Source organism: Magnolia sinica, chromosome 10 (assembly GCF_029962835.1).
Source record: "Magnolia sinica isolate HGM2019 chromosome 10, MsV1, whole genome shotgun sequence".
NCBI classification, from domain to species: Eukaryota; Viridiplantae; Streptophyta; class Magnoliopsida; order Magnoliales; family Magnoliaceae; genus Magnolia; species Magnolia sinica.
In genome coordinates, this window is record NC_080582.1 from 63,204,992 (window position 1) to 63,229,460 (window position 24,469).

The following is a 24,469-nucleotide window of genomic DNA, read 5'->3' on the forward strand; positions in this document are numbered from 1 at the left end:
CTAACTAATCAAGACAATCATAACTAAATTAAAGATTTAACCGAAGCTGAGTCAGATAAGGCCCGGATCTTGACTAATAGACCAAATTAACCCCGTTACTCTTTTAGCCTAAAACCGACGGTTCAGAGTAATCATGACCAAATCTTCACATTCGCTAGTTATAAATAGGCCACACTAGGAACATATCCTAATCATTGCCCACGAGAAATCTCAATACCTAATTCATTACAGAAATGCCCTGATTTTCTGAACAAGCTCTAGACCGCTCGTTAGTGGGCCACTCGTTCCAAAACTATAGAATAATGTCTGTCTTACTAGGCTTGACATCCATCGCGGGAGTCGGACCTGGGTACTGTCCAGAACCGCTCAACTTGAGCCAAAGGATGAGTGTATGAGAAGTGCAAATACCCTAAAGGAAGAATTTGAAACTTAAGTGAATTGGGTTGTCCACTCTTATGCAAAATTGAGAATTTCGGACCGTCGGTTTACGACCAAACTTCACACGTGGAGTAAGGATATTTTCTTACTCATATCTGTATAACTGCGGCCCTGATCGACTATCGGTGACTGTTGAATAAACTTCTAATCATATCTATCGATCGACGCATCCAAATGGTGGGCCGATTATATCCATACGTAAATCATCATTAGGGTTAACTATCCTATGGTGTATATCAATATGACACCCCATAGTGCGCACTGGAGGCTAAAAAAACCCTCTCATAGGGCTAGTATAGTAGAAACCCAACCCTTGGGGCCATTTGCACCAAATCTAGCATTATAAACGGGCTTCATTTGGGCACCCCCTCTCCTCATACGAATTTACCTTAAAAGAAAGAAAGGAAGAAAGGGAGAAGAGAAAGAGGAGAAAGGAGAAGAGAAAGAGCTTGGGGTGTGAGTGTCGGTGCACATCCACCCTATCATCCTCTTTCTAATCACCTCGCCGTAACCGGAGTCGTCGTCGGAGCTCTCTCAGCAATGATTGGGGGTAAGTGTTGAATCCCACTTTTAATCTAGGGTTCAATAGTTATTTGTCCCTAATCTCACAAGCTTGTATGCTCGTTTAGGTCTTTCAACAATTTTCTCAAACCTCTAACCTTAGGAGCGCCATGAGTTGGGCAAAACATCACAAGGTGTGGACTATTATTCTTAGGTGGCTTAGCACCAATTTTACTATGAGTTTAATGATTATGAATGTTAAGATGATGTGATTGAATAATCTAGAGAGAACTTAGCTAAGACCCTACATGATAGGCCCCCTAGATTCCATAAAATAAATGAGTGTTGTTTATTTGGTCTTCAACATGATTGGGTTTGATTTTTGTGTGGCATATTCATCCCATGTATGATTTTACTAAATTCCATGACATGATTGAGTATTGTTATTTGCTCTTCAACATGATTATGCTTGATTTGGTATGGTATGATCATCTCATATGCGATCCTAGCATAACCTTTCTTGTGGAATGCATGATTGTATTAATCTTTGTTATATGTTTGTCCTATGAATGATGTATAACTCTTGTTCGCTTCGCTAACTCCACACAACACACATACACATTCATTTCGCACTACAAGAAAACTCACTTTTACTAACAAAAATTTTCGTCGCTAAATCCACTTTTTTCATAGTTAAAAAGTTTTACCGACGAAAATTTTCGTCGGTAAAAGACCGAGGGTAAAGGCTTTTACTGACGAAAAAAATTTTGCTGGCAAAGGTAAGATTTTTATTGATGAATTTTTTCGTCGGCAAAAAAGAAGTAAAAAACTTTTACTGACAAATTTTTCGTAGGTAAAAATATTTACAAAACTTTTACTGACGAATTTTTTCGTTGGTAAAAAATAAGTTAAAAACTTTTACCAACGAATTTTTTCGTAGGTAAAAATATTTACAAAACTTTTATCGATGATTTTTTTCGTCGGTAAAAAATAAGTAAAAAACTTTTACTGACGATTTGTTTCGTAGGTAAAAATATTTCACGATACTTTTACCTATGAAAATTTTCGTAGCTAAAAATATTTACAGAACTTTTACCGACGATTTTTTTCGTAGGTAAAAATATTTCACGATACTTTTTCCTACGAAACTTTTCTTAGATAAAAATATTTACAAAACTTTTACTGACGAATTGTTTCGTCAGTAAAAAATAAGTAAAAAACTTTTACCGACGATTTTTTATGTAGGTAAAAATATTTACAAAACTTTTCCCTACAAAAAGTTTCGTAGGTAAAAATGTGGATGAGACTTTTACCTACGAAAAGTTTCGTAAGGAAAAAATGTGGATGAGACTTGTACCTACGAAATATTTCGTAGGTAAAAGTCTCTTCTTTTTTTTTCAATATTCTAGCAGAAAATTCCTGATATACACCTGTCACAATATATTTCATCATATTCTTCCTGGTATACACCTGTTATATAATATATTTCATCATATTCACATTCACATCCATCTAAACCCAAACTACGTAAATCCATCCAAACATAAACTACATTCATCCAAACATGAACTACATCCATCCAAATACAAACAATCTTATCCACATCACATTCATCCACGCATATATACATATAAGTTTAACATCATAAATAAAATACAAAAAAAATTATTCATAACCTATTTCCTGGTGGGGCTCACAAAATTTAGTGTGGTGAACACATTGCCGGCTGTGCACACATACCTAGGTCCTTACTCATGCCTTCATGGTAGATTCAAAATAGTTTCAATACTAGTTCACGAGTTCAAGTACGCATTGTGGCCTTAGTGACTCTAGTGTGTGAGTGTGTGTTAAAAGAAAAAGAAAGAAAGAAAATGCTGATTTATCTTTTTGGGTTGAGCCTAATGGTACTTGGTGATTTCTTATTAGGTAGAAATTATTATTAGTTGTTTTTAGAAAGGTGAGATTAGGCCACTTATAATTATATTAACATGATAAAATGTTATACATGAGCAGACACCACAAAATAAACAATCCTATGAAAAGAAAATAAATGAAAAGAGAGAGAACATATGAGAGGTGATTCTTATTTCCTTTGATGGATTCAAGCTGCATGTGCCCTACCCAACTTTATATAAGGAGAAGTTATATAGGTCTTGGAATAATGTTGGTGACAAATCCACCTTGTCTATTAATATTATCATATTGTGTTAGGACATAACTCTACAAATGAGATAAATCCAAATCTCAAATAATCTATGATATAAGAGATAGTGGAGATGGAAGTAGATGCATTGTGATGCTTAAGTTCGAGTATGATTGCCAATAAAGCAAGATTTTCTTATTTGTTGCCATGTGATTGGGCTAATTATTACATCAATCGGGTTCGGGTTCGGGATCGGGTTTAGGTTTGGGTTTTCAAGTTTAGGTTTAGGTTTAGGTTAGGGAGTTGAGATTAGGATTAGGTGTAGGTTTAGGTTTAGTGATTTGAGAATGCATTGAAGTTTTAGGTTTAGGTTTAGGTTTTAGGTTATAGTTTTAGGTTATAGGTTTAGGTTTAGGTTCTAGGTTTAAGTTAAAGTTAGGTTATGGGTTATAAGTTTAGGTTATAGATTATAGGTTAAGGTTTAGGTTTTGGTTTAGGTTAAGGTTATAGGTTTAGGTTTAGGTTAAGGTTTAGGTTAATGTTTAGGTTTAGGTTATAGGTTATAGGTTATAACTTTAGGGAATTGAGAATAGGTTAAGGTTTAGGTTTAGGAAATCGGGTTCGGGTTCGGGATCAGGTTTAGGTTTGGGTTTTCAAGTTCAGGTTTAAGTATAGGTTAGGGAGTTGAGATTAGGATTAGGTGTTGATTTAGGTTTAGAGATTTGAGAATACATTTAGGTTTTAGGCTTAAGTTTAGGTTTTAGGTTTAGGTTTAGGTTATAAGTGTAAGTTATAGGTTTAGGTTTAGGTTAGGTTATAGGTTAAGGTTTAGGGAATTGAGTTTAGGTTTAGGTTATAGGTTTTGAGATTTGAGAATACATTTAGGTTATAAGTATAGGTTTAGGTTAATGTTGTAGGTTATAGGTTTAGGTTATAAGTTTATGTTAATGTTATGGGTTATAGGTTTAGGTTTAGGTTTAGGTTTAGGGATTTGAGAATACATTTAGGTTTTGCATTTAGGTTTTACATTTAGGTTAAGGTTACAGGTTTAGGTTATAGGTTTAGGTTTAGGTTATAAGTGTAGGTTATAGGTTTAGGTTATAGGTTAAGGTTTAGGGAATTGAGAATAGGTTAAGCTTTAGGTTTAGGAAATCGGGTTTGGGTTCGGGTTTGGGTTTAGGTTTGGGTTTTCAAGATTAGGTTTAGGTTAAGGACTTGAGATTAGGATTAGGTGTAGGTTTAGGTTTAGGGATTTGAGAATACATTTAGGTTTTAGGTTTAGGTTTAGGTTTTAGGTTTAGGTTAAGGTTATAGGTTTAGGTTATGGGTTTAGGTTTAGGTTATAGGTTATAGCTTTAGGGAATTGAGAATAGGTTAAGGTTTAGGTTTAGGAAATCGGGTTTGGGTTCGGGATCGGGTTTAGGTTTGGGCTTTCAAGTTTAGGTTTAGGTTAAGGAGTTGACATTAGGATTAGGTGTAGGTTTAGGTTTAAGGATTTGAGAATACATTTAGGTTTTATGTTCTAAGTTTAGGTTATAGGTTTAGGTTTAGGTTATAAGTGTAGGTTATAGGTTTAGGTTTAGGTTTGGTTATAGGTTAAGGTTTAGGGAATTGAGTTTAGGTTATAGGTTATAGGTTTAGGTTTTGGGTTATACATTATAAGTTATGGTTTAGGTTATAGGTTAAGGTTTAGGTTTAGGTTATAGGTTTAGGTTTAGGTTAAGGTTTAGGTTTAGGTTATAGGTTTTAGTATTTGAGAATAGGTTTAGGTTATAAGTATAAGTTTAGGTTAATGTTGTAGGTTATAGGTTTAGGTTATAAGTTTATGTTAATGTTGTAGGTTATAGGTTTAGGTTTAGGTTTAGGGATTTGAGAATACATTTAGGTTTTAGGTTTAAGTTTTATGCTTAGGTTAAGGTTACAGGTTTAGGTTATAGGTTTAGGTTTAGGTTATAAGTGTAGGTTATAGGTTTAGGTTTAGGTTAAGGTTTAGGGAATTGAGAATAGGTTAAGGTTTAAGTTTAGGAAATCGGGTTCGGGTTCGAGATCGAGTTTAGGTTTGGGTTTTCAAGTTTAGGTTTAGGTTAAGGAGTTGAGATTAGGATTAGGTGTAGGTTTAGGTTTAAGGATTTGAGAATATACATTTAGGTTTTAGGTTTAGGTTTAGGTTATAGGTTTAGGCTATAGGTTATAGGTTATAGGTTATAGGCTATAGATTTAGGGAATTGAAAATAGGTTAAGGTTTAGGTTTAGGAAATTGGGTTCGGGTTCAGGATTGGGTTTAAGTTTGGGTTTTCAAGTTTAGTTTTAGGTTTAAGTTAGGGAGTTGAGATTAGGATTAGGTGTAGGTTTAGGTTTTGGGATTTGAGAATACATTTAGGTTTTAGGTTTAGGTTTAGGTTTTAGGTTATAGGTCTAGGTTATAGGTTAGGTTTAGCTTTTAGGTTTAGGTTAAGGTTAGGTTATAGGTTATAAGTTTAGGTTATAGATTATAGGTTATAGGGTAAGGTTTATGTTATAGGGCTTGGTTTAGGTTAAGGTTATAGGTTTAGGTTTAGGTTATAGGTTTTGGGATTTGAGAATAGGTTTAGGTTTAGGTTTAGGTTTTGGGTTAGATCCAAAGCTCAAGTGGACCTCGAAATGAATTGGGGCTACAAAAGTTTTCGATCAAGCTGATATTTGTGTTATTCCTTCTTCAGGTCTAGGTCTGTGTGGACTTACCAACAAGTTGGATCTCAAATAACCACCATGGTGGGTCCCAGGAATGAATCAACGGTCAGGGGCACTGTCCCCACCATGATCTTTAATTTTAGGTGTAGGTTTAGGTTTAGGGTTATACTAGGGTCTGCTCCAACAATTTCGAGCTAATACATAAATACGGCCTATCCAAATGGCCGGGCCACTCCAATGCTGTCCATAGGAAATGGACAGCTTCATCATGGTCATAACAGCGGTTCCCACCTTCCAGGGACTCTCATTCAACATCTGGATAGCTCCGACACACATCCAAGTCTGCTCCATCAATTTCGAGCAAATACATAAACACGACCTATCCAAATGGCTAGGCTACTCCAATGTTGTCCATAGGAAATGGACAGCTTCATCATGGTCATAACAGCGGTTCCCACCTTCCAGGGACCCCCGCTCAACATTCGGATAGCTCCGACGCACATCCGGGTCTACTCCATCAATTTCAAGCTAATACATTTTAAAACAACATAAAAGGTAAGTAAAGTAAGAAACATCCATATGAAGATATTGAGGGGAATTACTAGTGTATCTATATTCCTTCTATGTACTAGGTTGATTTTGATTTGATTATGACTAAGATGTTGGGATGGATGCCTTATGGCATGTCATTATTTGTTCATATTTAATCCCTATGACATGGTGAATTGTACTACCAACTCCCAGGACAAGATACCTATAATATGGCTAGCCTTCCATCCCTGGATGGTAAACCAACCCTTATAATCTTGTTAAAATGACCATTTTAATAGAAATTTAGATTATATTTATTCTAGAACTTAAAGGACAGTTCTTAATGCATACCTGTGATGTTGAAACTTTGAACCCATCCATCTCAGTTAGTATTTAAAGCAGACCTTGCTCCCTTTCAGCGCCACCCTACAATCCATATGTGAGCAAACCCATTATTTACCAACAGTGCTTGATAGTGATAGCTAAAATATAGAGATAAGCAACTTTACATCTGGAATTTCCTCAAAAACATGAAATTTTGAAATAGAAGTGGCACCCTAAATAAAGGCTTTCAACTATTGGAAACCACCATTGGTTGCATAAAGTGACATGAGGCACATAAAGTAGATAACAACAATGAAGACTCCATGACAGCAAAACTCAATTTTAAGAGCAACTAATATGGATACATGCAAGCAAGAACATGATCAATCATCTTTCTGTTATAAACTGATTTGTTTGGCTTCTAAACTCACAGGCATGTTTGGATGTACATGTGAATTATATTGTGAACATTGAGTTTAATCAGGAAGAAATGACAAAACCTAATGTTATTTCTGAGTACTCATACCGAGCAAGTAGCCTCAAATAAAACATTTCTTTTAGGTCCAAATCCAACTTTAAGAGTAAAACAATTGCAATCAGGAGCCAAGTCCCTTAATGCGAATGCAAAATTGGAATTTGGCTCTTTCTGCTTTACTAATCATCACAATCCAAAACACTATCATTCGCAGGTGCTTGATTGGATGTCTAGGATCATCTGTTAGGTAAATTCCTTAGTCACAAGCAAGTTCACGGCAGGTGGCCCCCTCATAGAACACGCACTATGCAAGTATGCATTAAAGATGGGGCTTACTATCCAAAGCAAAGGACCAAACACTATAATATATGTGGGAATCTTCACAATTCATACTAAATGATTCCTTAGAACATGATTGACTTTAATGGTTGACCCTCATTCAACACTGTTTCTAGTAATGTGGTCCACTTGAGATTTGGATATACCTCATTTTTGGAGTCATACCGTAAAATGATCTCTAAAAATAGATGGATGTCATGGATGAAACACATAAATCATGGTGGGGCCCACATAGCACCGACCACCAGTCATTGGCTGGTGTCAGGGGGAGTAGCATAAAAAAATACAACAGTTGATTTTTATTTTTATTTTTGTTCAAAAGCAATGGATGTTTCCCAATTAGTTGGTATAAGGCTTTGATGATGGTGAAGATTAATGGATGTTTCACAACCTGGAAATCCTACAGGAATTCAAACACACAGAGATTGAAGAGATGAATAAGAGGACATATGCTAGCACACCAGTCATGTGAGATCTGCACCTATCACCGAGTAGATCCAACCATGAATATGCCTTGCTACAAAGCAGGTCAATCCACTCATCAGGTGGGCCACACTCATATTCAAAAAAATGAACAAGTGCTTTGATTGCACATCTCTCACACATGTGCCATGATCCAATTCTTTAATCCCTCAATGGAAATCATTCAAAAAATAAGAAAAAGCTACAAAGACAACAACTTTTGATTTTTCTTAAGAACGTTAAAGAGAACATGAGGCTTGTAAGTCGGTCAAGCAACCATTAGACTTCACCCCCACCACATTTAGAGACCGTTAACTAGCTTTTATGGGTCTGACAGTTACCTGTTTCTAAAACAGGTAACTGGGGTGCATTAGCCTAGATTTTGAGCCATGCATTAGCCTAGATTTTGAGATGTATGCCTAACATGGGGTATAGATCTAATGGATAGCTTGGATGACCCTCAAACAACATGGTGGGCACTCCTTTCAATATTCAAAACCCATTCCACAGATTTCACAAATGGAGAGAGAGAGAGAGAGAGAGAGAGAGAGACTAACCGATGTCTGGATTTCCTCTCCTTCTTCTCCTCTTTCTTTTTCTTCTTCTTCTCCTTCTTTCGAGTGCTCTCACAGATCAATGGTGGGTTTGGGCGAAAGGGGGTTTTAAAAACCCTAGCGAGAGAGAGAGAGAGAGGTTGGGAAATAGAGAGAGGGTGAGGGAGCACAGGAGATCGAGAAAGGGAGAGGCTGAGTGCGAGAGAGAGAGAGGGAGAGAGAGAGAGAGAGAGAGAGAGAGAGAGAGAGAGAGAGAGAGAGAGAGAGAGAGAGAGAGAGAGAGAGAGAGAGAGAGAGAGAGAGAGAGAGAGAGAAAGGGTTTGGGTTTTGGGAGATGGGCCCGGGCGCGAGAGAGAAAAGGGGATTTTTATTTGGAGGCGCGTGCGAGGGAGGATTAGAAGGGATTTGGTTTTGGGGGCCGGTGACGAACGGAAAGTGCCTAGATTTATGGGGACCACCATGATGTATGTTACTGATCCACTCCGTCCATTCATTTTAACGGATCATTTTAAGGGTTGATCCAAAAAAGGAGTCATATCGAAGCCGTAAGCAGATCTCATAAAATATTAATGATAGAATTTAATTTTTTATTATTTCTTATGGTGTGGAAACTATATATCAGAACATATGGGCTGCTTAGATAAAACATATATATTCCAATGGGCCCCATGGAGCCCCTTAAGCACCATCAATCTTTAACAAAATCCAGGCACTGTGCAAGTATGCATCAAAGATGGGGCCTACTATCCAAAGCAAAGGACCAAACACTATAATATATGTGGGAATATAATGGAGAGGGATTTCCTTAAAACTTTCATAATCATATATTGGTCCTGCCTAAATGTGATTCACATATCTAACCCACTCATTATGTGTATACCACTTGGATGAGGGGTCAGACCCAGTTTGAGCCGCATTCAAAACTCATGTGGGCCCCACCAAGTGCTTTTATATTTTTTAGGATGTCTTCACATAGTTTTAGATGGTATGGCCCACTTGAGTTTTGTATGCAGATGATTTTTGAGATATCTCATAACCTAAAGGGGACACATCAAATCCACGGTGTTGATGTTCGACACACATCATGATGGGGCCCACAAAACTTACTAACATCAATTCTTAGGTTCTCACGAGGTCAGTAAGTTGGGTCACAATTTTGACTAGAATATTTGGTCCATATTACATGTTTGGTCCATTCACTTTATTTTACTGATCAATACTCTCAATTTGACTAGTTACCTCAATTAGGCTACATATGAGAAAGATATTGGGCATACAAGATTGATCAACAATTTCAGTGAAATTTGATTTAAACATCTGAAGTTATTTACTCTTCAATATGAACTGATTAGATTGTCCAAAAACGATTATGATTGTAGGGGCTAATGATGACCGGGAGCTGAAGATTTAGGGGGAGAGCGAGAGAGAGGGCGTGCGAGAATGAAAAAAATAAAATTGCCCATGTTTTTTCATAGATAGGGGGGAATGGATCGGTTACTCACCCTGCCACTAGCGAATAGCTAGTGGTCGGTGCTCTGTGGGGCCCACCATGATGTGTGTGTGTTTCATCCATGCCGTCCACCCATTCTTCCAAATAATTTTATGGTATGAGCCCAAAAATGAGATTGATCCAAATCTCAAGTGGACCGCACAGTGTTGATTAAACTTCTACAATTAAAAACTTTTTGGGGCAACAAAAGTTTTGAATCAAGCTGATATATATTTTTTCCCTTCACCAAGTCTGTATGACCTATTAAATAGGTTAGATGTCAAATAACCATTACAGTGTGCCCTAGGAGGTTTTTAATGGCGGAAATTCAATCACAATTGTTTTCACATGGTGTGGTCCACCTGAGATTTAGATCTATCTCATTTATGGGATCAAACCTTGAAACTATGTTTCAAAATGGATGGACAACCTGGATAAGATAAATACAACATGGTGGGGTCTACATAGCACCAACCTAGCCACCTTGTAGGTGGCAGCGTCACTGGCCAAACTGAAATCAGATTGGGTATTGAGTTACTCAGTAAGCTCCTATTTTGAAAGGTATGAAGAATGTCAATCCATGACTTGGGTGGGCCAAGAGCTTAAAAATAAAGTCAACCCATGACTTGGGTGGGCCACACCACGTAATATAGTGGAGAGGGGTTTCCTTAAAACTTTCATAATCATATATTGGGCCTGCCTAAATGTGATTCACATATCTAACCCACTCATTATGTGTGTCTCACTTGGATGAGGGGTCAGACCCAGTTTCAGCCGCATTTAAAACTCATGTGGGCCCCACAAGTGCTTTTAAATTTTTTTATATGTCTTTACATAGTTTTAGATGGTATGGCCCACCTGAGTTTCGTATACGGATGATTTTTGAGATATCTCATAAGCTAAAGGGGACACATCAAATGCATGGTGTTGATGTTTAACACACATCATGATGGGCCCCACAAAACTTACTAACATCAATTCTTAGGTTCTCACGAGGTCAGTAAGTTGGGTCACAATTTTGACCAGAATATTTGACCCATTTTACATGTCTAGTCCATTCAATCTATTTTACTGATCATTACCCTCAATTTGACTAGTTACTCGCCCCGATCATGCTACATATGAGAAAAATATTGGGCAAACAAGATTGATTAACAATTTGAGTGAATTTTAATTTAAACATCTGAAGTTATTTACTCTTCAATCTGGACTGATTAGATTGTCCAAAAATGGTTAAAGGTTGTTCAAAATATCAAAAATATATGAATGAATAGAAAACACAAACATCAGCTTGATCCAAAACTTCTATGACCTCCAAGAAATTTTAAATGGTAAAGGTTCAACCACAATGTTTCCTATGGTGTGGTCCACTTGAGCTTTGGATATGCTTCCTTTTAGTTCTTTAAACCTCAAATTATCTGTTAACAAGGAGGAATGGAGTGGATAAAATAAATAAATAATGGTGGACCCCACTGAGTTTACTCTAGTAAGGGTAATGAGTAATTCACCTAAATGTAGCGGAGAAGGTTTTCCTTAAAACATTCATAATCATATATTGGGCCTGCCTAAATGTGATTCACATATCCAACCCACTCATTATGTGTGTCCCACTTGGATGAGGGGTCAGACCAAGTTTCAACAGCATCTAAAACTCATGTGGGCCCCACCAAGTGCTTTAATATTTTTTAAGATGTCTTCACATAGTTTTAGATGGTATGGTCCACTTGATTTTTGTTTACCGATGATTTTTGAGATATCTCATAACCTAAAGGGGACACATCAAATCTATGGCGTTGATGTTTGACACACATCATGATGGGGCCCACAAAACTTACTAACGTTAATTCTTAGGTTCTCACGAGGTCAGTAAGTTGGGTCACAATTTTGACTAGAATGTTTGGCCCATTTTACATTTCTGGTCCATTCACTTTATTTTACTGATCATTACCCTCAATTTGACTAGTTACTTGCCCCGATCATGGTACATATGAGAAAGATATTGCACAAAAATGAGGGATATCATAATTTGAAATGGACCACATTACAGGAAATAGTGTTGAATGAGTGTCAACCATTTAAAACATTTTGGGGGCCATAAAAGTTTTGGATCGAGATAATTTTTGTTTTTCCCCTTCATCTAGGCCTGTATGACATAATAAACTGATTGGATGCCAAATAAACCGTACAGTGGGCCTTACAAGGATTTTTATGATGGATATCGAATTTCCTAAATAGATTGGATGCCAAATAAATCCGATCCCGAACCTAAACCCAATTTCCTAAACCTAAACCTTAACCTATTCTCAATTCCCTAAAGCTATAACCTAAACCTATAACTCAAAACCTAAACCTAAACCTATAACCTAAATGTATTCTTAAATCACTAAACCTAAACCTATACATAATCCTAATCTCAACTCCCTAACCTAAACCCAAACATAAACTTGAAAACCCAAACCTAAACTTGAAAACCCAAACCCAAACCCGAACCTGATTTCCTAAACCTAAACCTTAACCTATTCTCAATTCCCTAAAGCTATAACTTATAACTTAAACTTAAACCTTAACCTAAACCTATAACCTAAACCTAAACCTTAACCTAAACCAAAACCTATGACCTAAACCTTAACCTATAACCTGAACTTATAACCTATAACATAATCTAAACCTAAAACCTAAATGTATTCTCAAATCCCTAAACCTAAACCTACACCTAATCCCAATCTCAACTCCCTAACTTAAACCTAAACCTAAACTTGAAAACCCAAACCTAAATCTGATCCCGATCCGAACCCGAACCCGTTTTCCTAAACCTAAACATTAACCTATTCTCAATTCCCTAAAGCTATAACCTATAACCTATAACCTATAACCTAAACCTAAAACCTAAACCTAAACCCAAAACTAAAACCTAAATGTATTCTCAAATCCCTAAACCTAAACCTACACCTAATCCTAATCTCAACTCCCTAACCTAAACCTAAACCTAAACTTGAAAACCCAAACCTAAACCTGATCCCGAACCCGAACCCGATTTCCTAAACCTAAACCTTAACCTATTCTCAATTCCCTAAAGCTATAACTTATAACCTAAACCTATAACCTAAACCTAAACCTTAACCTAAACCTAAACCTATAACCTTAACCTAAACCAAAACCTATGACCTAAACCTTAACCTATAACATATAACCTATAACCTAAACTTATAAGCTATAACCTAACCTTAACCTTAACCTAAACCTAAAACCTAAACCTTAACCTATAACCTAAAACCTAAACCTAAACCTAAAACCTAAATGTATTCTTAAATCCCAAAACCTAAATCTACACCTAATTCTAATCTCAACTCCCTAACCTAAACCTAAACCTAAACTTGAAAACCCAAACCTAAACCCGATCCCGAACCCGAACCCGTTTTCCTAAACCTAAACCTTAACCTATTCTCAATTCCCTAAAGCTATAACTTATAGCCTTAACCTAAACCTATAACCTAAACCTATAACCTAAACCTAAACCTAAACCTTAACCTAAACCTAAACCTATAACCTTAACCTAAACCATAACCTATAACCTATAACCTATAACCTAAACTTATAAGCTATAACTTAACCTTAACCTTAGCCTAAACCTAAAACCTAAATGTATTCTCAAATCTCTAAACCTAAACATACACTTAATCCTAATCTCAACTACCTAACCTAAACCTAAACCTAAACTTGAAAACCTAAACCTAAACCCAATCCCAAACCCGAACCCAATTTCCTAAACCTAAACCTTAACCCATTCTCAATTCCCTAAAGCTATAACCTATAACCTATAACCTAAACCTAAACCTTAACCTAAACCTATAGCATAAACCTAAACCTTAACCTAAACCTAAACCTAAACCTATAGCATAAACCTAAACCTTAACCTAAACCTAAACCTATAATCTTAACCTAAACCAAAACCTATAACCTAAACCTTAACCTATAACCTATAACCTATAACCTAAACCTATAACCTAACCTTAACCTAAACCTAAACCTATAACCTAAACCTATAACCTAAAACCTAAACCTAAATGTATTCTCAAATCTCTAAACCTAAACCTACACCTAATCCTAATCTCAACTCCCTAACCTAAACCTAAACCTAAACTTGAAAATCCAAACCTAAACCCGATCCCGAACCTGAACCCGATTGATGTAATAATGTAGCCCAATCACATGGCAACAAAATAAAAAATCTTGCTTTGTTGGCAAGCATACTTGAACTCAAGCATCACAATGCATCTATTTCCATCTCCACTATATATCTCTTATAGCATAGATTATTTGAGATTTGGATTTATCTCATTTTCAGAGTCATGTCCTAACACAATATGATAAAATTAATAGACAAGGTGGATTTGTCACCAACATTATTCCAAGATCCATATAACTTCTCCTTATAAGAAGTTGGGTAGGGCAAATGCAGCTTGAATCCATCAAAGGAGATAAGAATCACCTCTCATATGTTCTCTCTCTTTTCATTTGTTTTTTTCCATAGGATTGTTTATTTTGTGGGGTCTGCTCAAATATAAGTACAACATTTTTTCATGTTAATAAAATTATAAGTGGCCTAATCCTACCTTTCTAAAAACAAATAATAATAATTTCTTCTGATGAGAAATCATCAAGTACCATTAGGCTCAATCTAAAAGATAAATCAGCATTTTCTTTCTTTCCTTTTCTTTTAACACACACTCATACACCAGAGTCGCTTACGGCCACAATGGGTACTTGAACTTGTGACCTTGTATTGAAACTATTTTGAATGTACCATGAAGGCATGGGTAAGGACCTAGGTGTGTGTGCACAGTCGGCGATGTGTTCACCACACTGAATTTTGTGAGCCCCACCAAGAAATAGGCTATGAATAATTTTTTATATTTTATTTATGATGTTAAACTTATATGTATTTTATGCGTGGATGAATGTGATGTGGATAAGATTGTTTGTGTTTGGATGGATGTAGTTTATGTTTGGATGAATGTAGTTTATGTTTGGATGGATTTACGTAGTTTGGGTTTAGATGGATGTGAATGTGAATATGATGAAATATATTATATAACTGGTGTATATCGGGAAGAATATATTGTAACAGGTGTATATAAGGAATTTTGTGCTAGTAGTAAATTTTTGTCAATAAAAGTCCCATCCACGTTTTTTACCTACGAATATTTTTGTCGGTGAAAGTCTCCTCTATGTTTTTGCCAAAATTTTCTTAGTGAAAAAATATAACACTTTTACCGCCAAATCTTTTCGTCGGTAAAAGTCCCATCCACGTTTTTTACCTACGAATCTTTTCATAGGTAAAAGTCTCCTCTACGTTTTACGTTTTTGCTAATATTTTCTAAGTGAAAAATATAACACTTTTCGATAAAACTTTTCGTCGGTAAAAGTCTCATCCACATTTTTTACCTACGAATCTTTTCATAGGTAAAAGTCTCCTATACTTTTTTGCCAATATTTTGTAAGTGAAAAATATAACACTTTTACCGACAAAAATTTTCATCGGTAAAAGTCCCATCCACGTTTTTTACCTACCAATATTTTCATAGGTAAAATTCTCCTCTACGTTTTTAACAAAATTTTCTAAGTGAAAAATATAACACTTTTACCGAAGAATCTTTTCGTCAGTAAAAGTCTCATCCACGTTTTTTTCCTACGAATCTTGTCATAGGTAAAAGTCTCCTCTGTGTTTTTGCCAATATTTTGTAAGTGAAAAATATATCACTTTTACGGACGAAACTTTTCGTCGGTAAAAGTCCCATCCACGTTTTTTACCTACGAATCTTTTCGTAGGTAAAAGTCTCCTCTTCGTTTTCACTTTTACCGACGAATTTTTTCATTGGTAAAAGTCCCATCCACGTTTTTTACCTACGAATATTTTCGTAGGTAAAAGTCCCCTCTACGTTTTTGCCAAAATTTTCTAAGTGAAAAAGCTAACACTTTTACCAATGAAAATTTTCGTCAGTAAAAGTCCCATCCACGTTTTTTACCTATGAATATTTTCGTAGGTAAAAGTCTCCTCTACGTTTTTGCCAAAATCTTCTAAGTGAAAAATATAATACTTTAACCAACAAAAATTTTCATTGGTAAAAGTATTTTTCCACTTTTTACCGATGAAAATATTCGTCGATAAAACTCTTACCGCGAAATTTTCAAAATAGTGCAAAACTTTTCTATCTTAAAAATTAAAATACTTTTACTGATGAAAATATTTGTTGGTAAAAATATTATTACCGATGAAAAAAATCATCAGTAAAAGTGCAGTTTTACCGACGAAAAAAAATTTCGTCGGTAAAAATGTACTTTCACTGACAAAAAATTTTGTCAGTAAAAATTTCGTTGGTAAAAGCACTGTTTCTTGTAGTGTCGTTATATAGTGAGTAATTGCATTTTTTAAAAAATTCAAATTTCTATGTTTGATGTATGAGTGCATAACATCTCTTGTGTAGATGATGAATCCTGATTTGTTGAAGTGCTATTGAATACCATCAATTCCCAAGGTTGGTCAGGAAACTGAGGTGAGCTAAGGTGGTCCCGTTGGTAGGACTAACCTGAGGCTAGACTAGCGGATTAGGGCCGATGCGAATAGGCAACAGTAGTTGGACTACATGGGTTGTTTGTACCCGATGTCGTCCGTCACGTACTCGCCTGGACTCACACGGTCTAGTCCACTTACTGACCAACCATGTATGTTAACCATGTATGCTCACACCCGTATGGAACCTGGAACACCCTTCAACCACTGAAGCCCATTGATAACCATTTGAAACCGATCCACTAATTCGAGAGCCAGGCATGGTGGAATAGGACACTATGTCCAAGCTGTCGGCCTACGCTGGGGTGACGAGCCTCCCATAGTGACCGTGAGCGATCCCTCCTCTCAGCACTTCCCATGTGCTTAAATCGAGGATGGAGAACCTGATGGGATCAAGGATCGTGGGGTCCTGGCCTCGCGCGTTCAGGGGCTTTAGCCTTGCAACCAGTTGAGGGCAATGATACGTGGGGTGTACTAGTTTTCCCAATCTACTGGATGAATGAAATTAACTAAATACTCGGCTAACATTATCCATGCATTGCATTAGCTAGGATTTGGCGACTCGACAGTTGAGGTCGCAATGAGGGTAGTTGGTCATGCGCGATCGTTAGACGAAGTTGCTCGAGGGAGTTTTGTTGTGAGAGCATACATCATATCATAATACATGCATATGCATTAACAAGCCTAGTTAGAGATATGTGAATGTATGCCTTTTATTAAATTCATTATATATTTGATTCTTGTTGTAACTTAAGGCTAATAGTAACCACTGAGTTAGCTACTTACTCCTACTCTGGGACGGTGTTTTAAAATACCAACTAAACCCTTTACTAGATGCAGGTGAGGTGGTGCTTGACAAGCTGAGTGAGGTAAGCATGGATAGGGAAGAGGAGCTTCCCTGCTTCCAGACTTTAAGTGGATCCTTCTAGTCTGAGTTTGGGCTACTGTGGGGTATGGGCCAGGGCTCTAGTCACTTTGGGTCATGTATGGGTGGGAGTAGTTCCCTATTTAGATAATTTTAGATTTATGTTGGAATATTTTTATATTTAGTAGGACTTGATACTACTTTATGACTTATGCTTCTTACCCTACTAAACTCTCCATTGTTCATGAGATCATCCAAATGTAATTAAAATATGAAGCCCATTAGGGCACCCATGGCATTTAGGAATTCGGGAGCCGAGTTCTTACACAGCCCCTGAAAATTCAGAGTGTTACAGATGGCATCAGAGTAATGGTTTGGATTAAATTGGGCTATAGATTATGAACTCGCCATAACGCATTCGCTGACGGATGAGGGAGCAATTGAACTTAGAGACATATATAGGATCCCGGGATCATGCTATTTGGCAAGTCCGAAGACTAAAACGTTAGGACTTAAGAATAAAAAGACTTAGACTACGTCGTGGACCATAAACTCACTAATGCGTCCGCTAACTTGAGAGAAAATGCAATAGAGGTACAAAAATGTTAAGAACCACCCTAGGCCTTGAACCGACCATCTTAGATGGAAGGTAAGACTTCAAAGGAGTTAGGATTGGGGAGTGAGAGAGGGTAGTGACGCTAAAAAATGGGTCCGAGAGTCTTACAGTACCTCAACCCATTAAGAGGAATGAGTTGAAACCAAATGATTAGACAGTCGAAACCATTGTCTTAGACCAAATGAGTGAACATCGGACCAAACTTGGTAGTTCTGATACATTCAGGGATAAATATCCATGGATGAATGAAAATTTACCATAAATAGTGGAAATGTAATTAAATTAGGATTTTAACCCCCTATTTAAGAGGAATCATGCAAAATAAATAGGTCCATTGTGTAGATTAGCTTCTCCTACCCCAAATTCATATATGGAATGTTGAACAACTCATTCCAGTTTGTGAGATATGGCGGTCGTAAGGTGACCCCCGCCAGGGAACAGAGAGCCGGCGGGACCCCGCTCGACCCCGCCCGGCCACCCAGAAAACTCAGTGGGACCCAGCCCGACCCCGCCCGGCCACCCAAAAAACTCAGTGGGACCCCTCCTACATGACCCCACCTGACCGCCTGACCCTGTCCAACTGTCCAGCGAGCCAGCGGGCCCCCGCTCGGGAGCTAGGTTCAGCGTTGCCCCCACCGAAACTTCCTGTAATTTTGGGTCAACTTAAAAAATTCATATCTCATTCGTTACAACTCCGATTTAGGTGATTCAAAAGAAAAATTGAATATTGATGAGTCTAGTTTTATATAAAAATAATAAAGAAATAGAATTATAATATAATTTAAATTAATATGTTTTTCCAACTGTTCAAAAATTATTAATTTCAGACAGCTGTTGCTCCTAGAATTTTAATAATTTATTTACAACTCCAAATGATATGAAATTTTGTGATATGACTTGAAAATTAATGATAAATTATCATAAAAAATTTTAAAAATAATTAATTTATTAAAAGTATAAGAAACGTTACAAGAATTAGATACGTTTTAGTATCTTGCAGAAAATCATTAGTTTCGAATAACTTATGCTTCTAAAATTTTTATAACTTTATGGAACTTGAAATAGATTAAAATTTTGTACAAAAAGGGTCAAATTAATGATGAATTATCATAAAAATTATATAAAAAAATTATTCAGTAATTAAAAGTGATAAATACTTTATGAACAAAAGATGTATTGAAACGAAAAGTTTCTACAACTAAAAGTTGCCGATGGATCAAATGTATCTCTTTCATCATAAAGTTTTAGGATTCAAAGTCTGATTAAGAATTTCTTTCAAAGATCCTAGGAATCATCCTGGGTGATTAAATTAAATTCTTATTTTTAGTATATTTTACTATTTCAAATTTATAACTTGACGAATTAGACTTCTTAAGTAGCGTTTTGTTTCATTGCTGAAGAATTTGTGAGTTCGTATTCGAAGTGGAATTTACTAAAATATTTTAGGTTCTTATTATCTTATGGATTCAAAGTTCATACTACTTTGAGGAGATAATGTTTTTCCTTTTTCCTTTTCTACGTCATTCCTTACGTCACCATCACTCCAAACCTCCAGAATACCTTAAAACTTTCAATTCTTCCTTCCCTGTTAAAATTTATGAAACCAAAGTGTGATTTTTCTCATAACTTACTAACCATAGGATCAAAATGGTAATGTTGAGAGGAACCTTAAGTTCCTGGAAACCTTTCTAGGATAGTCGTTTGATCATAGGCACTGTGGGAGACTCACCACCCACTAAAATATTATAAATGTGAAATTTGAACTTTTTAATAAATTTTGATATCTTCTAAACGTTAAGAATAATTAGAATACGGAATTATGGAACCATATATTTACAAAGTATTCACGGCTTAACGCAATTCTCGATCCTGGGTGAATACCAACGGACTCACTGCTTTGACCAAGTAGAAGACCAGGATCTACTAGGACTAGGAAGGGATATAACGATCTTTCTGCCCTGATCAGGCAGATGATCGATGTATGGGATCAAAGCCTACCACAACTGTCTTTCCGTATTAGTCAAATCATAAAGAGTAGAATATATCACCCTTAGGTAAACTTTATCATCAAACACTTAGCACGATAATGATGATTTTGACATTTGTTTTCAAACCTCAAAGGTGAAAACTTTCAAGGGGGGTAGATCACAATGAGCTAGGCTAGTGTATTTATTATATACCCTAAAATATATATAAACCCAAAACCAACAAAACTTAAATAAATGAAATGATAATATTTTACTTATTACCCTTAGGCAATTTCGGGGATGAAATTGTTTTTAAGGGGGGTAGATTGTTCCATCATGGATTTTCATTGTTTTGGATTTCTAAAAATCCTTAAATTTTATATGTAATTAATTTATATTATCACTTACTGACAATTGGCACTCAATGTTAGTTTATACACATATGATACCAGTAAAGAACCGTACAAATTTGATTAATCAACCATAGGAAGCTAACGAATCCGCCTGATCACTTGAACATCAAGTTTAGCCCCATGATTTACTCACATAGGGCCCAAATCTAACCAACCCATCGCTAACTAATCAAGACAATCATAGCTAAATTAAATATCTAACCGAAGCTGAGTCAGATAAGGCTCGAATCTTGATTAATAGATCAAATCAACCCTATTACTCTTTTAGCCTAAAACCGATGGTTTAGAGTAATCATGACCAAATCTCCACTTTCACTAGTTATAAATAGGCTACACTATGAACATAGTTAATCCAAACCCTAATCATTACCCACGAGAAATCTCAATACCTAATTCATTCCAGAAATGCCCCAATTTTCAGAACAAGCTCTAGATCGCTTGTTGGTGGGACACTAGTTCCAAAACTATAGAATAATATTCGTTATACTGGGCTTGACGTCCATCGAGGGAGTTAGACCTGGGTACTATCCAGAACTGCTCAACTTGAGCTAAAGGACGAGTGCATGAGAAGTGTAAATACCCTCAAGGAAGAAGCTGAAACTTAAGTGAATTGGGTCATCCACCCTTATGCAAAGTTGAGGATTTTGGACCGTTGGTTTACGACCAAACTTCACAGTGGAGTAAGGATATTTTCTTGCTCATATTCGTATAGCCGCAACCTTGATCGACTCTCAATGACTATTGAACAGACTTCTAATCATATCTGTCGATCGGCGCATCCAAATGGCAGGCATATCGTACCCATACGTAGATCATCATTAGGGCTAACTATCCTACGGTGTATATCAATATTTACACCCCATAGTAGGCCCTAGAGGCTAAAAAAATCCTCCCATAGGGCTAGTATAGTAAAAACCCAACCCTTGGGGCCATTCACACCAAATCTAGCATTATAAAAGGGCCTCATTTGGGCACCCCCTCTCCCCATACGAATATACCTTAGAAGAAAGGAAGGGAAAGAGGGAGAAGAGAAAGAGCTTGGGGTGTGAGTGTCAGTGTACATCCACCCTATCATCCTCTCTCTAGTCGTCTCACCATAACCGGAGCCATCGTCGGAGCTCTCTCGACAAAGATTAGGGGTAAGTGTTGAATCTAACTTGTAATCTAGGGTTCAATAGTTATTTGTCCCTAATCTCACCAAGTTGTATGCTTGTTTAGGTCTTTCAACGATTTTCTCAAACCTCTAACCCTATGAGCGCCATGAGTTGGGCGAAACATCACAAGGTGCAGACTATTATTCTTAGGTGGCTTAGTACCAATTTACTATGAGTTTAATGATTATGAATGTTAGGATGATGTGATTGAGTAATGTAGAGAGTACCTAGCCAAGACCCTACATAATAGCCCCCCTAGATTACATGAAATAAATGAGTGTTGTTTATTTGTTCTTTAACATGATTGGGTTTGATTTTGGTGTGGCATGTTCATCCTATGTATGATTTTACTAAATTCCATGACATGATTGAGTGTTTTTATTTGCTCTTCAGCATGATTATGCTTGATTTGGTATGGTATGTTCATCTCATATGCGATCCTAGCATAACCTTTCTTGTGGCATGCATGATTGTATTAATCGTTGTTGTATGTTTGTCCTATGAATGATGTATAACTCTTGTTCTCTTCGCTAACTCCACACAACACACATACACATTCATTTCGTTATATTGTTAGTAATTGCATTTATAAAAAAATCTGAATTTTTATGTTTGATGTATGAGTGCATAACATCTCTTGTGCAAATGATGAATCCTGATTTGTTGAAGTGTTATTGAATACCATCAAATCCCAAGGTTGGTCAGGAAACTGAGGTGAGACAAGGTGGTCCCGTTGATAGGACTAACCTGAGGCTAGACCACCGGATTTAGGCGGATGCGAATGGGAGACAGTAGTTAGACTACATGGGTTGTTTATACCCGATGTCATCTGTCACGTACTTACCTGGACTCACATGGTCTAGTCCACTTACTGACCAATCATGTATGTTAACCATGTCTGCTCATGCCTGTATGGAACCTGGAATACCCTTCAACCACTGAAGCCCATTGATAACCATTTGAAACCGATCCACTGACTCGAGAGTCGGGCATGCTGGAATAGGACACTGTGTCCAAGTTGTCGGCCTACGCTGGGGTGACGAGCCTCCCCGTAGTGACCGCGAGTGATCCCTCCTCTTAGCACTCCCCATGTGCTTGAATTAGGGATGGGGAACCCAATGGGATTAAGGATCGGGAGGTCCTGGCCTCACACGTTGAGGGGCCTTGGCCTCGCAACCAGTTGAGGGCAATGATACGTGGTGTGTACCAGTTTTCCCAATCTGCTAAATGAATAGAATTAACTAAATACTCGGCTAACATTATCCATGCATCGCATTAGCTAGGATTTGGCGACTTGGCAATTGAGGTTGCAAGGAGGGTGGTTGGTCATGCGTGATCATTAGAAGAAGTCACTCGAGGGAGTGTTATTGTGAGGGCATACATCATATCATAATACATACATATGCATTAACAAGCCTAGTTAGAGATTTGTGAATGTATGTCTTTCATTAAATTCATTATATAATTGATGCTTGTTGTAACTTAAGGCTAATAGTAACCATTGAGTTAGCTACTCACTCCCACACTGGTACGGTGTTTTAAAACACTAACCAAACCCTTCACTAGATGCAGGTGAGGCGGTGCTCAATGAGCCGAGCGAGGTGAGCATGGATAGGGAAGAAGAGCTTCCCTGCTTCCAGACTTTAGGCGGATCCTTCTAGTCTGAGTTCGGGCTATCGCGGTGTATGGGTCAGGGCTCTAGTCACTTTGGATCATGTATGGGTAGGAGTAGTTCCCTATTTAGATGATTTTGGATTTGTGTTTGGATATTTTTATATTTAGTGGCACTTGATACTACTTTATGAGTTACTTATGCTTCATGCCCTGCTAAACTCTCCATTGTTTATAAGATCATCCAAATGTAATTAAAATATGAAGCCCATTAGGGCACCCATGGCACTTGGGAATTTGGGAGCCGAGTTCTTACACGGCCCTTGAAAACCCGGGGTGTTACTGTCCCTAAATCCAAATCACCTAGGAACAACATGCTCGCTATCAGAGGAGAACGCAAGAGAATTTCTGTATCTCCTACAACCAATGCAGGGCTGAAGAAAGTTGTGTGTCCAAATGGATTGTAAAGACCAAGAGTAACTGCCTAGTAATACATACCGCTCTTAAAGTAGGTAGTACTACAAAGTGGTACTTAGATAGTGGATGCCCAAGGCATATGACTGGTGACAGGATCCATTTTTGCTACTACACTGAGTTTGATGGTGGGTTGGTCACCTTTGGTGATGGTAACTCTGCTAAGATCATTGGGTGAGGGACAATTATTGGGTCATGCATGCCCAAAATAGAGGATGATCTCTGTGTTGAAGGTTTAAAACATAAGCTCTTGAGCATTTCACATATTTGCGATAAAGAACACTCTGTTAAATTCTTCAAAGAAGAGTGCAAGATCTCAAATCAGATAGGAAAATTAATTATGAGTGGTCTTCGCACTAGTGATAACTACTATGTAATCGAAAGCAGTGGAGAAATTGTCTCGCCCACTACATGCCCCATGGCCCGAGATAACGAGTCTAAACTTTGGCACCAAAGACTCGGGCATGTTTACTACTGGAATTTGTCTCATGTAAGCTCCAAGAACCTAGTGAGAGGGCTTCCTAAGATTGGGAAAAATGAAAAGATTGTGTGTAGCAATTGCTTAAAAGGAAAACAAATTAAGGTTACACAAAAAAAGACAACCACCCTAGCCACCTCAAAAACACTTGAACTTTTACACATGGACTTAGTTGGTCCCACTAGAGTTCAGAGTCCTGGTGGAAAAAGGCATTTGTTGGTAGTGGTTGATGATTACTCCAGGTTCACCTGGGTCACTTTCTTTTAGAGAAAAATCTGATACATTTGACGAGTTAAAAAAACTTGCAAAGCGACTCCAGAATGAAAAAGGTTATATGATTGATCAGATTTGGAGTGATCACAGAGGAGAATTTGAAAATGGTCAATTCAAGAAT